This window comes from Salarias fasciatus, unplaced genomic scaffold, assembly GCF_902148845.1.
Source record: "Salarias fasciatus unplaced genomic scaffold, fSalaFa1.1, whole genome shotgun sequence".
In the NCBI taxonomy this organism is placed as follows: Eukaryota; Metazoa; Chordata; class Actinopteri; order Blenniiformes; family Blenniidae; genus Salarias; species Salarias fasciatus.
Genome location: NW_021941322.1, coordinates 1 through 20,004, shown reverse-complemented (window position 1 = coordinate 20,004; position 20,004 = coordinate 1). Strand labels below are relative to the sequence as shown.

Genomic DNA, 20,004 nt, shown 5'->3' with positions numbered 1-20,004 from the left:
CTGGTCTTATCTGGGTCAATCATATCATCACATATGACCGGGCTTAGGGTTAGGGTTAGCAAAGTGTCGAGTGTCCTTCCCTGTTTTTCTGCTGGATTCATAGAGTCTTGGGGGTTTTGCTTTCTGATTCAGGCCTTCGGTCTTTCAGAGGAAACTCTTCTGCTGCCAGACAGGAGGCTCTGGTTGGTTCAATTAACATGAGGTAGCGAAAGGCTACACTCACCAGGAAGCAGTGACTGAATACATGAAACGGGATGTAGTGATGGACTACCGGAAAGAGGAAGTAGTGATGGACTCCTGTAACCAGGAAGTTGTGACTGACCACAGGAACCAGGAAAAGGTGACAAACTACCAGAACAAGGAAGTAGTGACATACTACTAGAACCAGGAAGGTACTTACCAGTGGTTTTTTTTTTTCCTCTTCTTTAGAAGGAACCCTCTTTACGATAAGACAACAACTCCACTCTGCATGTTCCTCTTTCACAGTGAACAGCAGCCAGACAGCTGATCGAGAACAGCAGATGCCGACTCTGCTCTTCATCCTGGAGCGGACTGCCTTGTCATTGAACACCTGGATCTCTCCGGAACTTCAACAGCTCCAGCTGAGGGAGATTAAAAGCCGTGCTGCATTGGCCGGGAATCGAACCCAGGCCTCCCGCGTGGCAGGCGAGAATTCTACCACTGAACCACCAATGCTTCCACGTGGACAAAATTCCACCATGGGAAGACATCTGGTCCAACCTCTGTGACCTCTGAGCCAATCCCCCGCCACACTGTGACCTTAACTCCTCCGGTCACGGCGGTTGGACTCACCGGGAAGCAAGGCACCTCTCCTCGTTAGTATAGTGGTGAGTATCCCCGCCTGTCACGCGGGAGACCGGGGTTCAATTCCCCGACGGGGAGTGTCTTTCTTATACACCCATCAACGTTGGCCTTCTCCCTTTCCCTCACTGTATTTTGGCTGTTCAGGGTGTCCAAGGAAAATTCCCAATCCGCGTTGAATACTTTCACATCCCCCGGATGTCTGCATGTCCAAGTCAGGGTTTAAAATACATGCGGCAACAATTTTTTTTTTTTTTTTTGGCTCCATTTTCTTGGTGTTCAGGCCTCGTTGGCGCAGTAGGCAGCGCGTCAGTCTCATAATCTGAAGGTCGTGAGTTCGAGCCTCACACGGGGCACATGTTTAGCTGACCGTCACTGTCCTTTCACTCATCAAGCCTCAGAGGGCTGCTTTCCACCTGTCGCTGTCATCCACAGCTCGACTCAGCACCAACTCTCAAGCACAGGGCAAGGGAACGCTGTTCACAGCAGTCAATCACTTCAATGGAAAAGGACACACTCCCCGTCGGGGAATTGAACCCTGGTCTGTGCTGCGGCAGCGTATAGCTTACGCTCAACTCATTCAACTTTGCCCATTCATTTTCAATGGGAGTGTCTTACAGTACGGATGCAATACTCGTTTTGACCACTAGTGCAAAAATAGGGGCCTTGTTTCGCTCCTTCCTCAACGTGAGGGAAAGCGGGAGTTGTTGTGTGTTTATCAGTCAGAGAGAGAGGAGCGTTGACTTTTAGCAGATTTACAACTTTTATCTCAAAGACCAGCGTATAGCTTACGCTCAACTCATTCAACTTTGCCCATTCATTTTCAATGGGAGTGTCTTACAGTACGGATGCAATACTCGTTTTGACCACTAGTGCAAAAATAGGGGCCTTGTTTCGCTCCTTCCTCAACGTGAGGGAAAGCGGGAGTTGTTGTGTGTTTATCAGTCAGAGAGAGAGGAGCGCTGACTTTTAGCAGATTTACAACTTTTATCTCAAAGACCAGGACTACCAGAGAGACAAGGACCAGGAACACCAGAGACAGAAGGACCAAGACTGCCAGAGAATGAAGCATTTGGAACCAGGAAGCAGCGACTGAACACATGAAACAGGCTGTAGTGATGGACTACCGGAAAGAGGAAGTAGTTATGGACTCCTGTCACCAGGAAGCAGTGATGGACTACTGGAACCAGGAATCAGTGACTGAACACATGAAACAGGAAGTAGTGACCGACTACCAGAAAAAAGGAAGTAGTGATGGACTAGTAGAACCGGGAAGCAGTGGCTGACTACATGAACCAGGGAGCAGTGACTGACTACCAGAAAAAGGAAGTAGTGATGGACTAGTGGAACCAGGAAGTTATGACCGACTACATGAACCAGGACTTAGTCACGGACTACCAGCAAAAGGAAGTAGTGATGGACTACTGGAACCACCAAGCAGTGACTGACTACTGGAACCAGGAAGCAGTGACTGACTGATTTCAGGCTCTTCCTCAAGACACAGTGACAGTGCCCTCTTGTGGACACCGCTGCAAACAGCACCTTTGTGGATCGATAAGAATCAGTCCGCTGGGAGCAGATTCTGTGCAATCTGAGGAGTTGAGATTTAACTCATCCAGCAAATGTGTAGCTTGGATGAAAACCGGTGTCATACAAGAGGGCTTGGGTGTTGGTGGGCTCAAAGAAAACTTGAATATCCCATCTGATGGTGTGTGTCGACAGTTATTCCATTTGGATGTTGTGACTGTTGGGAGTGTCCAAGAGGACGTTAAACTCCCGTTCTGAATAGCAACACACTCCCCAGATGTCTGCAGAGCCGAGGTCTCCCAGTCAGCCATTAACATGTTGGTGTGAGCGGGGGCAAACTCCTCCCCCATTGCCATTCCACTCACCTGCAGGCAAAAGTCAGCAGTGAGCTGAAAGACATTTCTGGTCAGGTTCATCTCCAGCAGCTTCAACAGTCATTGGCCAGGTCTGGTCTTATCTGGGTCAATCATATCATCACATATGACTGAGCTTAGGGTTAGGGTTAGCAAAGTGGCCAGTATACTTCCATGTTTTTCTGCTGGATTCATAGAGTCTTGGGGATTTTGCTTTCTGATTCAGGCCTTCGGTCTTTCAGAGGCAACTCTTCTGCTGCCAAACAGGAGGCTCTGGTTGGTTCAATTGATAGGAGGTAAGGAAAGGCTACAATCACCAGGAAGCAGTGACCCACCACATGAACCAGGAAAAGGCGACGAACTACCAGAAAAAGGAAGTAGTGATGGACTACTGGAACCAGGAAGCAGTGGCTGACGACATGAACCAGGGAGCAGTGACTGACTGCCAGAAGAAGGACTCCTCCCCCTTGCCATTGCACTCACCTGCAGGCAAAAGTCAGCAGTGAGCTGAAAGACATTTCTGGTCGGGCTCATCTCCAGCAGCTTCAACAGTCACTGGCCAGGTCTGGTCTTATCTGGGTCAATCATATCATCACATATGACCGGGCTTAGGGTTAGGGTTAGCAAAGTGTCGAGTGTCCTTCCCTGTTTTTCTGCTGGATTCATAGAGTCTTGGGGGTTTTGCTTTCTGATTCAGGCCTTCGGTCTTTCAGAGGAAACTCTTCTGCTGCCAGACAGGAGGCTCTGGTTGGTTCAATTAACATGAGGTAGCGAAAGGCTACACTCACCAGGAAGCAGTGACTGAATACATGAAACGGGATGTAGTGATGGACTACCGGAAAGAGGAAGTAGTGATGGACTCCTGTAACCAGGAAGTTGTGACTGACCACAGGAACCAGGAAAAGGTGACAAACTACCAGAACAAGGAAGTAGTGACATACTACTAGAACCAGGAAGGTACTTACCAGTGGTTTTTTTTTTTCCTCTTCTTTAGAAGGAACCCTCTTTACGATAAGACAACAACTCCACTCTGCATGTTCCTCTTTCACAGTGAACAGCAGCCAGACAGCTGATCGAGAACAGCAGATGCCGACTCTGCTCTTCATCCTGGAGCGGACTGCCTTGTCATTGAACACCTGGATCTCTCCGGAACTTCAACAGCTCCAGCTGAGGGAGATTAAAAGCCGTGCTGCATTGGCCGGGAATCGAACCCAGGCCTCCCGCGTGGCAGGCGAGAATTCTACCACTGAACCACCAATGCTTCCACGTGGACAAAATTCCACCATGGGAAGACATCTGGTCCAACCTCTGTGACCTCTGAGCCAATCCCCCGCCACACTGTGACCTTAACTCCTCCGGTCACGGCGGTTGGACTCACCGGGAAGCAAGGCACCTCTCCTCGTTAGTATAGTGGTGAGTATCCCCGCCTGTCACGCGGGAGACCGGGGTTCAATTCCCCGACGGGGAGTGTCTTTCTTATACACCCATCAACGTTGGCCTTCTCCCTTTCCCTCACTGTATTTTGGCTGTTCAGGGTGTCCAAGGAAAATTCCCAATCCGCGTTGAATACTTTCACATCCCCCGGATGTCTGCATGTCCAAGTCAGGGTTTAAAATACATGCGGCAACAATTTTTTTTTTTTTTTTTGGCTCCATTTTCTTGGTGTTCAGGCCTCGTTGGCGCAGTAGGCAGCGCGTCAGTCTCATAATCTGAAGGTCGTGAGTTCGAGCCTCACACGGGGCACATGTTTAGCTGACCGTCACTGTCCTTTCACTCATCAAGCCTCAGAGGGCTGCTTTCCACCTGTCGCTGTCATCCACAGCTCGACTCAGCACCAACTCTCAAGCACAGGGCAAGGGAACGCTGTTCACAGCAGTCAATCACTTCAATGGAAAAGGACACACTCCCCGTCGGGGAATTGAACCCTGGTCTGTGCTGCGGCAGCGTATAGCTTACGCTCAACTCATTCAACTTTGCCCATTCATTTTCAATGGGAGTGTCTTACAGTACGGATGCAATACTCGTTTTGACCACTAGTGCAAAAATAGGGGCCTTGTTTCGCTCCTTCCTCAACGTGAGGGAAAGCGGGAGTTGTTGTGTGTTTATCAGTCAGAGAGAGAGGAGCGCTGACTTTTAGCAGATTTACAACTTTTATCTCAAAGACCAGCGTATAGCTTACGCTCAACTCATTCAACTTTGCCCATTCATTTTCAATGGGAGTGTCTTACAGTACGGATGCAATACTCGTTTTGACCACTAGTGCAAAAATAGGGGCCTTGTTTCGCTCCTTCCTCAACGTGAGGGAAAGCGGGAGTTGTTGTGTGTTTATCAGTCAGAGAGAGAGGAGCGCTGACTTTTAGCAGATTTACAACTTTTATCTCAAAGACCAGGACTACCAGAGAGACAAGGACCAGGAACACCAGAGACAGAAGGACCAAGACTGCCAGAGAATGAAGCATTTGGAACCAGGAAGCAGCGACTGAACACATGAAACAGGCTGTAGTGATGGACTACCGGAAAGAGGAAGTAGTTATGGACTCCTGTCACCAGGAAGCAGTGATGGACTACTGGAACCAGGAATCAGTGACTGAACACATGAAACAGGAAGTAGTGACCGACTACCAGAAAAAAGGAAGTAGTGATGGACTAGTAGAACCGGGAAGCAGTGGCTGACTACATGAACCAGGGAGCAGTGACTGACTACCAGAAAAAGGAAGTAGTGATGGACTAGTGGAACCAGGAAGTTATGACCGACTACATGAACCAGGACTTAGTCACGGACTACCAGCAAAAGGAAGTAGTGATGGACTACTGGAACCACCAAGCAGTGACTGACTACTGGAACCAGGAAGCAGTGACTGACTGATTTCAGGCTCTTCCTCAAGACACAGTGACAGTGCCCTCTTGTGGACACCGCTGCAAACAGCACCTTTGTGGATTGATAAGAATCAGTCCGCTGGGAGCAGATTCTGTGCAATCTGAGGAGTTGAGATTTAACTCATCCAGCAAATGTGTAGCTTGGATGAAAACCGGTGTCATACAAGAGGGCTTGGGTGTTGGTGGGCTCAAAGAAAACTTGAATATCCCATCTGATGGTGTGTGTCGACAGTTATTCCATTTGGATGTTGTGACTGTTGGGAGTGTCCAAGAGGACGTTAAACTCCCGTTCTGAATAGCAACACACTCCCAGATGTCTGCAGAGCCGAGGTCTCCCAGTCAGCCATTAACATGTTGGTGTGAGCGGGGGCAAACTCCTCCCCCATTGCCATTCCACTCACCTGCAGGCAAAAGTCAGCAGTGAGCTGAAAGACATTTCTGGTCAGGTTCATCTCCAGCAGCTTCAACAGTCATTGGCCAGGTCTGGTCTTATCTGGGTCAATCATATCATCACATATGACTGAGCTTAGGGTTAGGGTTAGCAAAGTGGCCAGTATACTTCCATGTTTTTCTGCTGGATTCATAGAGTCTTGGGGATTTTGCTTTCTGATTCAGGCCTTCGGTCTTTCAGAGGCAACTCTTCTGCTGCCAAACAGGAGGCTCTGGTTGGTTCAATTGATAGGAGGTAAGGAAAGGCTACAATCACCAGGAAGCAGTGACCCACCACATGAACCAGGAAAAGGCGACGAACTACCAGAAAAAGGAAGTAGTGATGGACTACTGGAACCAGGAAGCAGTGGCTGACGACATGAACCAGGGAGCAGTGACTGACTGCCAGAAGAAGGACTCCTCCCCCTTGCCATTGCACTCACCTGCAGGCAAAAGTCAGCAGTGAGCTGAAAGACATTTCTGGTCGGGCTCATCTCCAGCAGCTTCAACAGTCACTGGCCAGGTCTGGTCTTATCTGGGTCAATCATATCATCACATATGACCGGGCTTAGGGTTAGGGTTAGCAAAGTGTCGAGTGTCCTTCCCTGTTTTCTGCTGGATTCATAGAGTCTTGGGGGTTTTGCTTTCTGATTCAGGCCTTCGGTCTTTCAGAGGAAACTCTTCTGCTGCCAGACAGGAGGCTCTGGTTGGTTCAATTAACATGAGGTAGCGAAAGGCTACACTCACCAGGAAGCAGTGACTGAATACATGAAACGGGATGTAGTGATGGACTACCGGAAAGAGGAAGTAGTGATGGACTCCTGTAACCAGGAAGTTGTGACTGACCACAGGAACCAGGAAAAGGTGACAAACTACCAGAACAAGGAAGTAGTGACATACTACTAGAACCAGGAAGGTACTTACCAGTGGTTTTTTTTTTTCCTCTTCTTTAGAAGGAACCCTCTTTACGATAAGACAACAACTCCACTCTGCATGTTCCTCTTTCACAGTGAACAGCAGCCAGACAGCTGATCGAGAACAGCAGATGCCGACTCTGCTCTTCATCCTGGAGCGGACTGCCTTGTCATTGAACACCTGGATCTCTCCGGAACTTCAACAGCTCCAGCTGAGGGAGATTAAAAGCCGTGCTGCATTGGCCGGGAATCGAACCCAGGCCTCCCGCGTGGCAGGCGAGAATTCTACCACTGAACCACCAATGCTTCCACGTGGACAAAATTCCACCATGGGAAGACATCTGGTCCAACCTCTGTGACCTCTGAGCCAATCCCCCGCCACACTGTGACCTTAACTCCTCCGGTCACGGCGGTTGGACTCACCGGGAAGCAAGGCACCTCTCCTCGTTAGTATAGTGGTGAGTATCCCCGCCTGTCACGCGGGAGACCGGGTTCAATTCCCCGACGGGGAGTGTCTTTCTTATACACCCATCAACGTTGGCCTTCTCCCTTTCCCTCACTGTATTTTGGCTGTTCAGGGTGTCCAAGGAAAATTCCCAATCCGCGTTGAATACTTTCACATCCCCCGGATGTCTGCATGTCCAAGTCAGGGTTTAAAATACATGCGGCAACAATTTTTTTTTTTTTTTTGGCTCCATTTTCTTGGTGTTCAGGCCTCGTTGGCGCAGTAGGCAGCGCGTCAGTCTCATAATCTGAAGGTTGTGAGTTCGAGCCTCACACGGGGCACATGTTTAGCTGACCGTCACTGTCCTTTCACTCATCAAGCCTCAGAGGGCTGCTTTCCACCTGTCGCTGTCATCCACAGCTCGACTCAGCACCAACTCTCAAGCACAGGGCAAGGGAACGCTGTTCACAGCAGTCAATCACTTCAATGGAAAAGGACACACTCCCCGTCGGGGAATTGAACCCTGGTCTGTGCTGCGGGCAGCGTATAGCTTACGCTCAACTCATTCAACTTTGCCCATTCATTTTCAATGGGAGTGTCTTACAGTACGGATGCAATACTCGTTTTGACCACTAGTGCAAAAATAGGGGCCTTGTTTCGCTCCTTCCTCAACGTGAGGGAAAGCGGGAGTTGTTGTGTGTTTATCAGTCAGAGAGAGAGGAGCGCTGACTTTTAGCAGATTTACAACTTTTATCTCAAAGACCAGCGTATAGCTTACGCTCAACTCATTCAACTTTGCCCATTCATTTTCAATGGGAGTGTCTTACAGTACGGATGCAATACTCGTTTTGACCACTAGTGCAAAAATAGGGGCCTTGTTTCGCTCCTTCCTCAACGTGAGGGAAAGCGGGAGTTGTTGTGTGTTATCAGTCAGAGAGAGAGGAGCGCTGACTTTTAGCAGATTTACAACTTTTATCTCAAAGACCAGGACTACCAGAGAGACAAGGACCAGGAACACCAGAGACAGAAGGACCAAGACTGCCAGAGAATGAAGCATTTGGAACCAGGAAGCAGCGACTGAACACATGAACAGGCTGTAGTGATGGACTACCGGAAAGAGGAAGTAGTTATGGACTCCTGTCACCAGGAAGCAGTGATGGACTACTGGAACCAGGAATCAGTGACTGAACACATGAAACAGGAAGTAGTGACCGACTACCAGAAAAAAGGAAGTAGTGATGGACTAGTAGAACCGGGAAGCGTGGCTGACTACATGAACCAGGGAGCAGTGACTGACTACCAGAAAAAGGAAAGTAGTGATGGACTAGTGGAACCAGGAAGTTATGACCGACTACATGAACCAGGACTTAGTCACGGACTACCAGCAAAAGGAAGTAGTGATGGACTACTGGAACCACCAAGCAGTGACTGACTACTGGAACCAGGAAGCAGTGACTGACTGATTTCAGGCTCTTCCTCAAGACACAGTGACAGTGCCCTCTTGTGGACACCGCTGCAAACAGCACCTTTGTGGATTGATAAGAATCAGTCCGCTGGGAGCAGATTCTGTGCAATCTGAGGAGTTGAGATTTAACTCATCCAGCAAATGTGTAGCTTGGATGAAAACCGGTGTCATACAAGAGGGCTTGGGTGTTGGTGGGCTCAAAGAAAACTTGAATATCCCATCTGATGGTGTGTGTCGACAGTTATTCCATTTGGATGTTGTGACTGTTGGAGTGTCCAAGAGGACGTTAAACTCCCGTTCTGAATAGCAACACACTCCCCAGATGTCTGCAGAGCCGAGGTCTCCCAGTCAGCCATTAACATGTTGGTGTGAGCGGGGGCAAACTCCTCCCCCATTGCCATTCCACTCACCTGCAGGCAAAAGTCAGCAGTGAGCTGAAAGACATTTCTGGTCAGGTTCATCTCCAGCAGCTTCAACAGTCATTGGCCAGGTCTGGTCTTATCTGGGTCAATCATATCATCACATATGACTGAGCTTAGGGTTAGGGTTAGCAAAGTGGCCAGTATACTTCCATGTTTTTCTGCTGGATTCATAGAGTCTTGGGGATTTTGCTTTCTGATTCAGGCCTTCGGTCTTTCAGAGGCAACTCTTCTGCTGCCAAACAGGAGGCTCTGGTTGGTTCAATTGATAGGAGGTAAGGAAAGGCTACAATCACCAGGAAGCAGTGACCCACCACATGAACCAGGAAAAGGCGACGAACTACCAGAAAAAGGAAGTAGTGATGGACTACTGGAACCAGGAAGCAGTGGCTGACGACATGAACCAGGGAGCAGTGACTGACTGCCAGAAGAAGGACTCCTCCCCCTTGCCATTGCACTCACCTGCAGGCAAAAGTCAGCAGTGAGCTGAAAGACATTTCTGGTCGGGCTCATCTCCAGCAGCTTCAACAGTCACTGGCCAGGTCTGGTCTTATCTGGGTCAATCATATCATCACATATGACCGGGCTTAGGGTTAGGGTTAGCAAAGTGTCGAGTGTCCTTCCCTGTTTTTCTGCTGGATTCATAGAGTCTTGGGGGTTTTGCTTTCTGATTCAGGCCTTCGGTCTTTCAGAGGAAACTCTTCTGCTGCCAGACAGGAGGCTCTGGTTGGTTCAATTAACATGAGGTAGCGAAAGGCTACACTCACCAGGAAGCAGTGACTGAATACATGAAACGGGATGTAGTGATGGACTACCGGAAAGAGGAAGTAGTGATGGACTCCTGTAACCAGGAAGTTGTGACTGACCACAGGAACCAGGAAAAGGTGACAAACTACCAGAACAAGGAAGTAGTGACATACTACTAGAACCAGGAAGGTACTTACCAGTGGTTTTTTTTTTCCTCTTCTTTAGAAGGAACCCTCTTTACGATAAGACAACAACTCCACTCTGCATGTTCCTCTTTCACAGTGAACAGCAGCCAGACAGCTGATCGAGAACAGCAGATGCCGACTCTGCTCTTCATCCTGGAGCGGACTGCCTTGTCATTGAACACCTGGATCTCTCCGGAACTTCAACAGCTCCAGCTGAGGGAGATTAAAAGCCGTGCTGCATTGGCCGGGAATCGAACCCAGGCCTCCCGCGTGGCAGGCGAGAATTCTACCACTGAACCACCAATGCTTCCACGTGGACAAAATTCCACCATGGGAAGACATCTGGTCCAACCTCTGTGACCTCTGAGCCAATCCCCCGCCACACTGTGACCTTAACTCCTCCGGTCACGGCGGTTGGACTCACCGGGAAGCAAGGCACCTCTCCTCGTTAGTATAGTGGTGAGTATCCCCGCCTGTCACGCGGGAGACCGGGGTTCAATTCCCCGACGGGGAGTGTCTTTCTTATACACCCATCAACGTGGCCTTCTCCCTTTCCCTCACTGTATTTTGGCTGTTCAGGGTGTCCAAGGAAAATTCCCAATCCGCGTTGAATACTTTCACATCCCCCGGATGTCTGCATGTCCAAGTCAGGGTTTAAAATACATGCGGCAACAATTTTTTTTTTTTTTTTTGGCTCCATTTTCTTGGTGTTCAGGCCTCGTTGGCGCAGTAGGCAGCGCGTCAGTCTCATAATCTGAAGGTCGTGAGTTCGAGCCTCACACGGGGCACATGTTAGCTGACCGTCACTGTCCTTTCACTCATCAAGCCTCAGAGGGCTGCTTTCCACCTGTCGCTGTCATCCACAGCTCGACTCAGCACCAACTCTCAAGCACAGGGCAAGGGAACGCTGTTCACAGCAGTCAATCACTTCAATGGAAAAGGACACACTCCCCGTCGGGGAATTGAACCCTGGTCTGTGCTGCGGCAGCGTATAGCTTACGCTCAACTCATTCAACTTTGCCCATTCATTTCAATGGGAGTGTCTTACAGTACGGATGCAATACTCGTTTTGACCACTAGTGCAAAAATAGGGGCCTTGTTTCGCTCCTTCCTCAACGTGAGGGAAAGCGGGAGTTGTTGTGTGTTTATCAGTCAGAGAGAGAGGAGCGCTGACTTTTAGCAGATTTACAACTTTTATCTCAAAGACCAGCGTATAGCTTACGCTCAACTCATTCAACTTTGCCCATTCATTTTCAATGGGAGTGTCTTACAGTACGGATGCAATACTCGTTTTGACCACTAGTGCAAAAATAGGGGCCTTGTTTCGCTCCTTCCTCAACGTGAGGGAAAGCGGGAGTTGTTGTGTGTTTATCAGTCAGAGAGAGAGGAGCGCTGACTTTTAGCAGATTTACAACTTTTATCTCAAAGACCAGGACTACCAGAGAGACAAGGACCAGGAACACCAGAGACAGAAGGACCAAGACTGCCAGAGAATGAAGCATTTGGAACCAGGAAGCAGCGACTGAACACATGAAACAGGCTGTAGTGATGGACTACCGGAAAGAGGAAGTAGTTATGGACTCCTGTCACCAGGAAGCAGTGATGGACTACTGGAACCAGGAATCAGTGACTGAACACATGAAACAGGAAGTAGTGACCGACTACCAGAAAAAAGGAAGTAGTGATGGACTAGTAGAACCGGGAAGCAGTGGCTGACTACATGAACCAGGGAGCAGTGACTGACTACCAGAAAAAGGAAGTAGTGATGGACTAGTGGAACCAGGAAGTTATGACCGACTACATGAACCAGGACTTAGTCACGGACTACCAGCAAAAGGAAGTAGTGATGGACTACTGGAACCACCAAGCAGTGACTGACTACTGGAACCAGGAAGCAGTGACTGACTGATTTCAGGCTCTTCCTCAAGACACAGTGACAGTGCCCTCTTGTGGACACCGCTGCAAACAGCACCTTTGTGGATTGATAAGAATCAGTCCGCTGGGAGCAGATTCTGTGCAATCTGAGGAGTTGAGATTTAACTCATCCAGCAAATGTGTAGCTTGGATGAAAACCGGTGTCATACAAGAGGGCTTGGGTGTTGGTGGGCTCAAAGAAAACTTGAATATCCCATCTGATGGTGTGTGTCGACAGTTATTCCATTTGGATGTTGTGACTGTTGGGAGTGTCCAAGAGGACGTTAAACTCCCGTTCTGAATAGCAACACACTCCCCAGATGTCTGCAGAGCCGAGGTCTCCCAGTCAGCCATTAACATGTTGGTGTGAGCGGGGCAAACTCCTCCCCCATTGCCATTCCACTCACCTGCAGGCAAAAGTCAGCAGTGAGCTGAAAGACATTTCTGGTCAGGTTCATCTCCAGCAGCTTCAACAGTCATTGGCCAGGTCTGGTCTTATCTGGGTCAATCATATCATCACATATGACTGAGCTTAGGGTTAGGGTTAGCAAAGTGGCCAGTATACTTCCATGTTTTTCTGCTGGATTCATAGAGTCTTGGGGATTTTGCTTTCTGATTCAGGCCTTCGGTCTTTCAGAGGCAACTCTTCTGCTGCCAAACAGGAGGCTCTGGTTGGTTCAATTGATAGGAGGTAAGGAAAGGCTACAATCACCAGGAAGCAGTGACCCACCACATGAACCAGGAAAAGGCGACGAACTACCAGAAAAAGGAAGTAGTGATGGACTACTGGAACCAGGAAGCAGTGGCTGACGACATGAACCAGGGAGCAGTGACTGACTGCCAGAAGAAGGACTCCTCCCCCTTGCCATTGCACTCACCTGCAGGCAAAAGTCAGCAGTGAGCTGAAAGACATTTCTGGTCGGGCTCATCTCCAGCAGCTTCAACAGTCACTGGCCAGGTCTGGTCTTATCTGGATCAATCATATCATCACATATGACCGGCTTAGGGTTAGGGTTAGCAAAGTGTCGAGTGTCCTTCCCTGTTTTTCTGCTGGATTCATAGAGTCTTGGGGGTTTTGCTTTCTGATTCAGGCCTTCGGTCTTTCAGAGGAAACTCTTCTGCTGCCAGACAGGAGGCTCTGGTTGGTTCAATTAACATGAGGTAGCGAAAGGCTACACTCACCAGGAAGCAGTGACTGAATACATGAAACGGGATGTAGTGATGGACTACCGGAAAGAGGAAGTAGTGATGGACTCCTGTAACCAGGAAGTTGTGACTGACCACAGGAACCAGGAAAAGGTGACAAACTACCAGAACAAGGAAGTAGTGACATACTACTAGAACCAGGAAGGTACTTACCAGTGTTTTTTTTTTTTCTTCTTCTTTAGGAGGAACCCTCTTTACGATAAGACAACAACTCCACTCTGCATGTTCCTCTTTCACAGTGAACAGCAGCCAGACAGCTGATCGAGAACAGCAGATGCCGACTCTGCTCTTCATCCTGGAGCGGACTGCCTTGTCATTGAACACCTGGATCTCTCCGGAACTTCAACAGCTCCAGCTGAGGGAGATTAAAAGCCGTGCTGCATTGGCCGGGAATCGAACCCGGGCCTCCCGCGTGGCAGGCGAGAATTCTACCACTGAACCACCAATGCTTCCACGTGGACAAAATTCCACCATGGGAAGACATCTGGTCCAACCTCTGTGACCTCTGAGCCAATCCCCCGCCACACTGTGACCTTAACTCCTCCGGTCACGGCGGTTGGACTCACCGGGAAGCAAGGCACCTCTCCTCGTTAGTATAGTGGTGAGTATCCCCGCCTGTCACGCGGGAGACCGGGGTTCAATTCCCCGACGGGGAGTGTCTTTCTTATACACCCATCAACGTTGGCCTTCTCCCTTTCCCTCACTGTATTTTGGCTGTTCAGGGTGTCCAAGGAAAATTCCCAATCCGCGTTGAATACTTTCACATCCCCCGGATGTCTGCATGTCCAAGTCAGGGTTTAAAATACATGCGGCAACAATTTTTTTTTTTTTTTTTGGCTCCATTTCTTGGTGTTCAGGCCTCGTTGGCGCAGTAGGCAGCGCGTCAGTCTCATAATCTGAAGGTCGTGAGTTCGAGCCTCACACGGGGCACATGTTTAGCTGACCGTCACTGTCCTTTCACTCATCAAGCCTCAGAGGGCTGCTTTCCACCTGTCGCTGTCATCCACAGCTCGACTCAGCACCAACTCTCAAGCACAGGGCAAGGGAACGCTGTTCACAGCAGTCAATCACTTCAATGGAAAAGGACACACTCCCCGTCGGGGAATTGAACCCTGGTCTGTGCTGCGGCAGCGTATAGCTTACGCTCAACTCATTCAACTTTGCCCATTCATTTTCAATGGGAGTGTCTTACAGTACGGATGCAATACTCGTTTTGACCACTAGTGCAAAAATAGGGGCCTTGTTTCGCTCCTTCCTCAACGTGAGGGAAAGCGGGAGTTGTTGTGTGTTTATCAGTCAGAGAGAGAGGAGCGCTGACTTTTAGCAGATTTACAACTTTTATCTCAAAGACCAGGACTACCAGAGAGACAAGGACCAGCAACACCAGAGACAGAAGGACCAAGACTGCCAGAGAATGAAGCATTTGGAACCAGGAAGCAGCGACTGAACACATGAAACAGGCTGTAGTGATGGACTACCGGAAAGAGGAAGTAGTTATGGACTCCTGTCACCAGGAAGCAGTGATGGACTACTGGAACCAGGAATCAGTGACTGAACACATGAACAGGAAGTAGTGACCGACTACCAGAAAAAAGGAAGTAGTGATGGACTAGTAGAACCGGGAAGCAGTGGCTGACTACATGAACCAGGGAGCAGTGACTGACTACCAGAAAAAGGAAGTAGTGATGGACTAGTGGAACCAGGAAGTTATGACCGACTACATGAACCAGGACTTAGTCACGGACTACCAGCAAAAGGAAGTAGTGATGGACTACTGGAACCACCAAGCAGTGACTGACTACTGGAACCAGGAAGCAGTGACTGACTGATTTCAGGCTCTTCCTCAAGACACAGTGACAGTGCCCTCTTGTGGACACCGCTGCAAACAGCACCTTTGTGGATTGATAAGAATCAGTCCGCTGGGAGCAGATTCTGTGCAATCTGAGGAGTTGAGATTTAACTCATCCAGCAAATGTGTAGCTTGGATGAAAAACCGGTGTCATACAAGAGGGCTTGGGTGTTGGTGGGCTCAAAGAAAACTTGAATATCCCATCTGATGGTGTGTGTCGACAGTTATTCCATTTGGATGTTGTGACTGTTGGGAGTGTCCAAGAGGACGTTAAACTCCCGTTCTGAATAGCAACACACTCCCCAGATGTCTGCAGAGCCGAGGTCTCCCAGTCAGCCATTAACATGTTGGTGTGAGCGGGGGCAAACTCCTCCCCCATTGCCATTCCACTCACCTGCAGGCAAAAGTCAGCAGTGAGCTGAAAGACATTTCTGGTCAGGTTCATCTCCAGCAGCTTCAACAGTCATTGGCCAGGTCTGGTCTTATCTGGGTCAATCATATCATCACATATGACTGAGCTTAGGGTTAGGGTTAGCAAAGTGGCCAGTATACTTCCATGTTTTTCTGCTGGATTCATAGAGTCTTGGGGATTTTGCTTTCTGATTCAGGCCTTCGGTCTTTCAGAGGCAACTCTTCTGCTGCCAAACAGGAGGCTCTGGTTGGTTCAATTGATAGGAGGTAAGGAAAGGCTACAATCACCAGGAAGCAGTGACCCACCACATGAACCAGGAAAAGGCGACGAACTACCAGAAAAAGGAAGTAGTGATGGACTACTGGAACCAGGAAGCAGTGGCTGACGACATGAACCAGGGAGCAGTGACTGACTGCCAGAAGAAGGACTCCTCCCCCTTGCCATTGCACTCACCTGCAGGCAAAAGTCAGCAGTGAGCTGAAAGACATTTCTGGTCGGGCTCATCTCCAGCAGCTTCAACAGTCACTGGCCAGGTCTGGTCTTATCTGGGTCAATCATCATCACATATGACCGGGCTTAGGGTTAGGGTTAGCAAAGTGTCGAGTGTCCTTCCCTGTTTTCTGCTGGATTCATAGAGTCTTGGGGGTTTTGCTTTCTGATTCAGGCCTTCGGTCTTTCAGAGGAAACTCTTCTGCTGCCAGACAGGAGGCTCTGGTTGGTTCAATTAACATGAGGTAGCGAAAGGCTACACTCACCAGGAAGCAGTGACTGAATACATGAAACGGGATGTAGTGATGGACTACCGGAAAGAGGAAGTAGTGATGGACTCCTGTAACCAGGAAGTTGTGACTGACCACAGGAACCAGGAAAAGGTGACAAACTACCAGAACAAGGAAGTAGTGACATACTACTAGAACCAGGAAGGTACTTACCAGTGTTTTTTTTTTTCCTCTTCTTTAGAAGGAACCCTCTTTACGATAACACAACTCCACTCTGCATGTTCCTCTTTCACAGTGAACAGCAGCCAGACAGCTGATCGAGAACAGCAGATGCCGACTCTGCTCTTCATCCTGGAGCGGACTGCCTTGTCATTGAACACCTGGATCTCTCCGGAACTTCAACAGCTCCAGCTGAGGGAGATTAAAAGCCGTGCTGCATTGGCCGGGAATCGAACCCGGGCCTCCCGCGTGGCAGGCGAGAATTCTACCACTGAACCACCAATGCTTCCACGTGGACAAATTCCACCATGGGAAGACATCTGGTCCAACCTCTGTGACCTCTGAGCCAATCCCCCGCCACACTGTGACCTTAACTCCTCCGGTCACGGCGGTTGGACTCACCGGGAAGCAAGGCACCTCTCCTCGTTAGTATAGTGGTGAGTATCCCCGCCTGTCACGCGGGAGACCGGGGTTCAATTCCCCGACGGGGAGTGTCTTTCTTATACACCCATCAACGTTGGCCTTCTCCCTTTCCCTCACTGTATTTTGGCTGTTCAGGGTGTCCAAGGAAAATTCCCAATCCGCGTTGAATACTTTCACATCCCCCGGATGTCTGCATGTCCAAGTCAGGGTTTAAAATACATGCGGCAACAATTTTTTTTTTTTTTTTTGGCTCCATTTTCTTGGTGTTCAGACCTCGTTGGCGCAGTAGGCAGCGCGTCAGTCTCATAATCTGAAGGTCGTGAGTTCGAGCCTCACACGGGGCACATGTTTAGCTGACCGTCACTGTCCTTTCACTCATCAAGCCTCAGAGGGCTGCTTCCCACCTGTCGCTGTCATCCACAGCTCCACTCAGCACCAACTCTCAAGCACAGGGCAAGGGAACGCTGTTCACAGCAGTCAATCACTTCAATGGAAAAGGACACACTCCCCGTCGGGGAATTGAACCCTGGTCTGTGCTGCGGCAGCGTATAGCTTACGCTCAACTCATTCAACTTTGCCCATTCATTTTCAATGGGAGTGTCTTACAGTACGGATGCAATACTCGTTTTGACCACTAGTGCAAAAATAGGGGCCTTGTTTCGCTCCTTCCTCAACGTGAGGGAAAGCGGGAGTTGTTGTGTGTTTATCAGTCAGAGAGAGAGGAGCGCTGACTTTTAGCAGATTTACAACTTTTATCTCAAAGACCAGCGTATAGCTTACGCTCAACTCATTCAACTTTGCCCATTCATTTTCAATGGGAGTGTCTTACAGTACGGATGCAATACTCGTTTTGACCACTGGTGCAAAAATAGGGGCCTTGTTTCGCTCCTTCCTCAACGTGAGGGAAAGCGGGAGTTGTTGTGTGTTTATCAGTCAGAGAGAGGAGCGCTGACTTTTAGCAGATTTACAACTTTTATCTCAAAGACCAGGACTACCAGAGAGACAAGGACCAGGAACACCAGAGACAGAAGGACCAAGACTGCCAGAGAATGAAGCATTTGGAACCAGGAAGCAGCGACTGAACACATGAAACAGGCTGTAGTGATGGACTACCGGAAAGAGGAAGTAGTTATGGACTCCTGTCACCAGGAAGCAGTGATGGACTACTGGAACCAGGAATCAGTGACTGAACACATGAAACAGGAAGTAGTGACCGACTACCAGAAAAAAGGAAGTAGTGATGGACTAGTAGAACCAGGAAGCAGTGGCTGACTACATGAACCAGGGAGCAGTGACTGACTACCAGAAAAAGGAAGTAGTGATGGACTAGTGGAACCAGGAAGTTATGACCGACTACATGAACCAGGACTTAGTCACGGACTACCAGCAAAAGGAAGTAGTGATGGACTACTGGAACCACCAAGCAGTGACTGACTACTGGAACCAGGAAGCAGTGACTGACTGATTTCAGGCTCTTCCTCAAGACACAGTGACAGTGCCCTCTTGTGGACACCGCTGCAAACAGCACCTTTGGATCGATAAGAATCAGTCCGCTGGGAGCAGATTCTGTGCAATCTGAGGAGTTGAGATTTAACTCATCCAGCAAATGTGTAGCTTGGATGAAAACCGGTGTCATACAAGAGGGCTTGGGTGTTGGTGGGCTCAAAGAAAACTTGAATATCCCATCTGATGGTGTGTGTCGACAGTTATTCCATTTGGATGTTGTGACTGTTGGGAGTGTCCAAGAGGACGTTAAACTCCCGTTCTGAATAGCAACACACTCCCCAGATGTCTGCAGAGCCGAGGTCTCCCAGTCAGCCATTAACATGTTGGTGTGAGCGGGGGCAAACTCCTCCCCCATTGCCATTCCACTCACCTGCAGGCAAAAGTCAGCAGTGAGCTGAAAGACATTTCTGGTCAGGTTCATCTCCAGCAGCTTCAACAGTCACTGGCCAGGTCTGGTCTTATCTGGGTCAATCATATCATCACATATGACTGAGCTTAGGGTTAGGGTTAGCAAAGTGGCCAGTATACTTCCATGTTTTTCTGCTGGATTCATAGAGTCTTGGGGATTTTGCTTTCTGATTCAGGCCTTCCGTCTTTCAGAGGTAACTCTTCTGCTGCCAAACAGGAGGCTCTGCTTGGTTCAATTAATATGAGGTAAGGAAAGGCTACAATCACCAGGAAGCAGTGACCCACCACATGAACCAGGAAAAGGCGACGAACTACCAGAAAAAGGAAGTAGTGATGGACTACTGGAACCAGGAAGCAGTGGCTGACGACATGAACCAGGGAGCAGTGACTGACTGCCAGAAGAAGGACTCCTCCCCCTTGCCATTGCACTCACCTGCAGGCAAAAGTCAGCAGTGAGCTGAAAGACATTTCTGGTCGGGCTCATCTCCAGCAGCTTCAACAGTCACTGGCCAGGTCTGGTCTTATCTGGGTCAATCATATCATCACATATGACCGGGCTTAGGGTTAGGGTTAGCAAAGTGTCGAGTGTCCTTCCCTGTTTTTCTGCTGGATTCATAGAGTCTTGGGGGTTTTGCTTTCTGATTCAGGCCTTCGGTCTTTCAGAGGAAACTCTTCTGCTGCCAGACAGGAGGCTCTGGTTGGTTCAATTAACATGAGGTAGCGAAAGGCTACACTCACCAGGAAGCAGTGACTGAATACATGAAACGGGATGTAGTGATGGACTACCGGAAAGAGGAAGTAGTGATGGACTCCTGTAACCAGGAAGTTGTGACTGACCACAGGAACCAGGAAAAGGTGACAAACTACCAGAACAAGGAAGTAGTGACATACTACTAGAACCAGGAAGGTACTTACCAGTGTTTTTTTTTTTTCCTCTTCTTTAGAAGGAACCCTCTTTACGATAAGACAACAACTCCACTCTGCATGTTCCTCTTTCACAGTGAACAGCAGCCAGACAGCTGATCGAGAACAGCGATGCCGACTCTGCTCTTCATCCTGGAGCGGACTGCCTTGTCATTGAACACCTGGATCTCTCCGGAACTTCAACAGCTCCAGCTGAGGGAGATTAAAAGCCGTGCTGCATTGGCCGGGAATCGAACCCGGG

General features: G+C 49.2%; 18 non-coding genes across 18 annotated transcripts; 12 read left to right on the top strand and 6 right to left on the bottom strand.

Annotated features, from left to right (window-relative positions):
- Positions 1 to 625: 625 nt before the first annotated feature.
- On the bottom strand, positions 626 to 696 carry trnag-gcc (transfer RNA glycine (anticodon GCC)). Its single transcript has one exon. It is a non-coding gene; the product is annotated as a tRNA-Gly (tRNA).
- A 135-nt stretch (positions 697 to 831) lies between these two features.
- Positions 832 to 903, top strand: trnad-guc (transfer RNA aspartic acid (anticodon GUC)). Its single transcript has one exon. It is a non-coding gene; the product is annotated as a tRNA-Asp (tRNA).
- Positions 904 to 1,105: 202 nt separating this feature from the next.
- Positions 1,106 to 1,178, top strand: trnam-cau (transfer RNA methionine (anticodon CAU)). Its single transcript has one exon. It is a non-coding gene; the product is annotated as a tRNA-Met (tRNA).
- Positions 1,179 to 3,892: 2,714 nt separating this feature from the next.
- trnag-gcc (transfer RNA glycine (anticodon GCC)) lies at positions 3,893 to 3,963 on the bottom strand. The gene has a single exon. It is a non-coding gene; the product is annotated as a tRNA-Gly (tRNA).
- A 135-nt stretch (positions 3,964 to 4,098) lies between these two features.
- Positions 4,099 to 4,170, top strand: trnad-guc (transfer RNA aspartic acid (anticodon GUC)). Its single transcript has one exon. It is a non-coding gene; the product is annotated as a tRNA-Asp (tRNA).
- A 202-nt stretch (positions 4,171 to 4,372) lies between these two features.
- Positions 4,373 to 4,445, top strand: trnam-cau (transfer RNA methionine (anticodon CAU)). The gene has a single exon. It is a non-coding gene; the product is annotated as a tRNA-Met (tRNA).
- A 2,712-nt stretch (positions 4,446 to 7,157) lies between these two features.
- On the bottom strand, positions 7,158 to 7,228 carry trnag-gcc (transfer RNA glycine (anticodon GCC)). The gene has a single exon. It is a non-coding gene; the product is annotated as a tRNA-Gly (tRNA).
- Positions 7,229 to 7,363: 135 nt separating this feature from the next.
- trnad-guc (transfer RNA aspartic acid (anticodon GUC)) lies at positions 7,364 to 7,434 on the top strand. The gene has a single exon. It is a non-coding gene; the product is annotated as a tRNA-Asp (tRNA).
- Positions 7,435 to 7,635: 201 nt separating this feature from the next.
- On the top strand, positions 7,636 to 7,708 carry trnam-cau (transfer RNA methionine (anticodon CAU)). The gene has a single exon. It is a non-coding gene; the product is annotated as a tRNA-Met (tRNA).
- A 2,711-nt stretch (positions 7,709 to 10,419) lies between these two features.
- trnag-gcc (transfer RNA glycine (anticodon GCC)) lies at positions 10,420 to 10,490 on the bottom strand. The gene has a single exon. It is a non-coding gene; the product is annotated as a tRNA-Gly (tRNA).
- Positions 10,491 to 10,625: 135 nt separating this feature from the next.
- trnad-guc (transfer RNA aspartic acid (anticodon GUC)) lies at positions 10,626 to 10,697 on the top strand. The gene has a single exon. It is a non-coding gene; the product is annotated as a tRNA-Asp (tRNA).
- A 201-nt stretch (positions 10,698 to 10,898) lies between these two features.
- Positions 10,899 to 10,971, top strand: trnam-cau (transfer RNA methionine (anticodon CAU)). The gene has a single exon. It is a non-coding gene; the product is annotated as a tRNA-Met (tRNA).
- Positions 10,972 to 13,681: 2,710 nt separating this feature from the next.
- trnag-gcc (transfer RNA glycine (anticodon GCC)) lies at positions 13,682 to 13,752 on the bottom strand. The gene has a single exon. It is a non-coding gene; the product is annotated as a tRNA-Gly (tRNA).
- A 135-nt stretch (positions 13,753 to 13,887) lies between these two features.
- trnad-guc (transfer RNA aspartic acid (anticodon GUC)) lies at positions 13,888 to 13,959 on the top strand. Its single transcript has one exon. It is a non-coding gene; the product is annotated as a tRNA-Asp (tRNA).
- Positions 13,960 to 14,160: 201 nt separating this feature from the next.
- trnam-cau (transfer RNA methionine (anticodon CAU)) lies at positions 14,161 to 14,233 on the top strand. The gene has a single exon. It is a non-coding gene; the product is annotated as a tRNA-Met (tRNA).
- A 2,484-nt stretch (positions 14,234 to 16,717) lies between these two features.
- Positions 16,718 to 16,788, bottom strand: trnag-gcc (transfer RNA glycine (anticodon GCC)). Its single transcript has one exon. It is a non-coding gene; the product is annotated as a tRNA-Gly (tRNA).
- A 134-nt stretch (positions 16,789 to 16,922) lies between these two features.
- Positions 16,923 to 16,994, top strand: trnad-guc (transfer RNA aspartic acid (anticodon GUC)). Its single transcript has one exon. It is a non-coding gene; the product is annotated as a tRNA-Asp (tRNA).
- A 202-nt stretch (positions 16,995 to 17,196) lies between these two features.
- Positions 17,197 to 17,269, top strand: trnam-cau (transfer RNA methionine (anticodon CAU)). The gene has a single exon. It is a non-coding gene; the product is annotated as a tRNA-Met (tRNA).
- Positions 17,270 to 20,004: the final 2,735 nt, after the last annotated feature.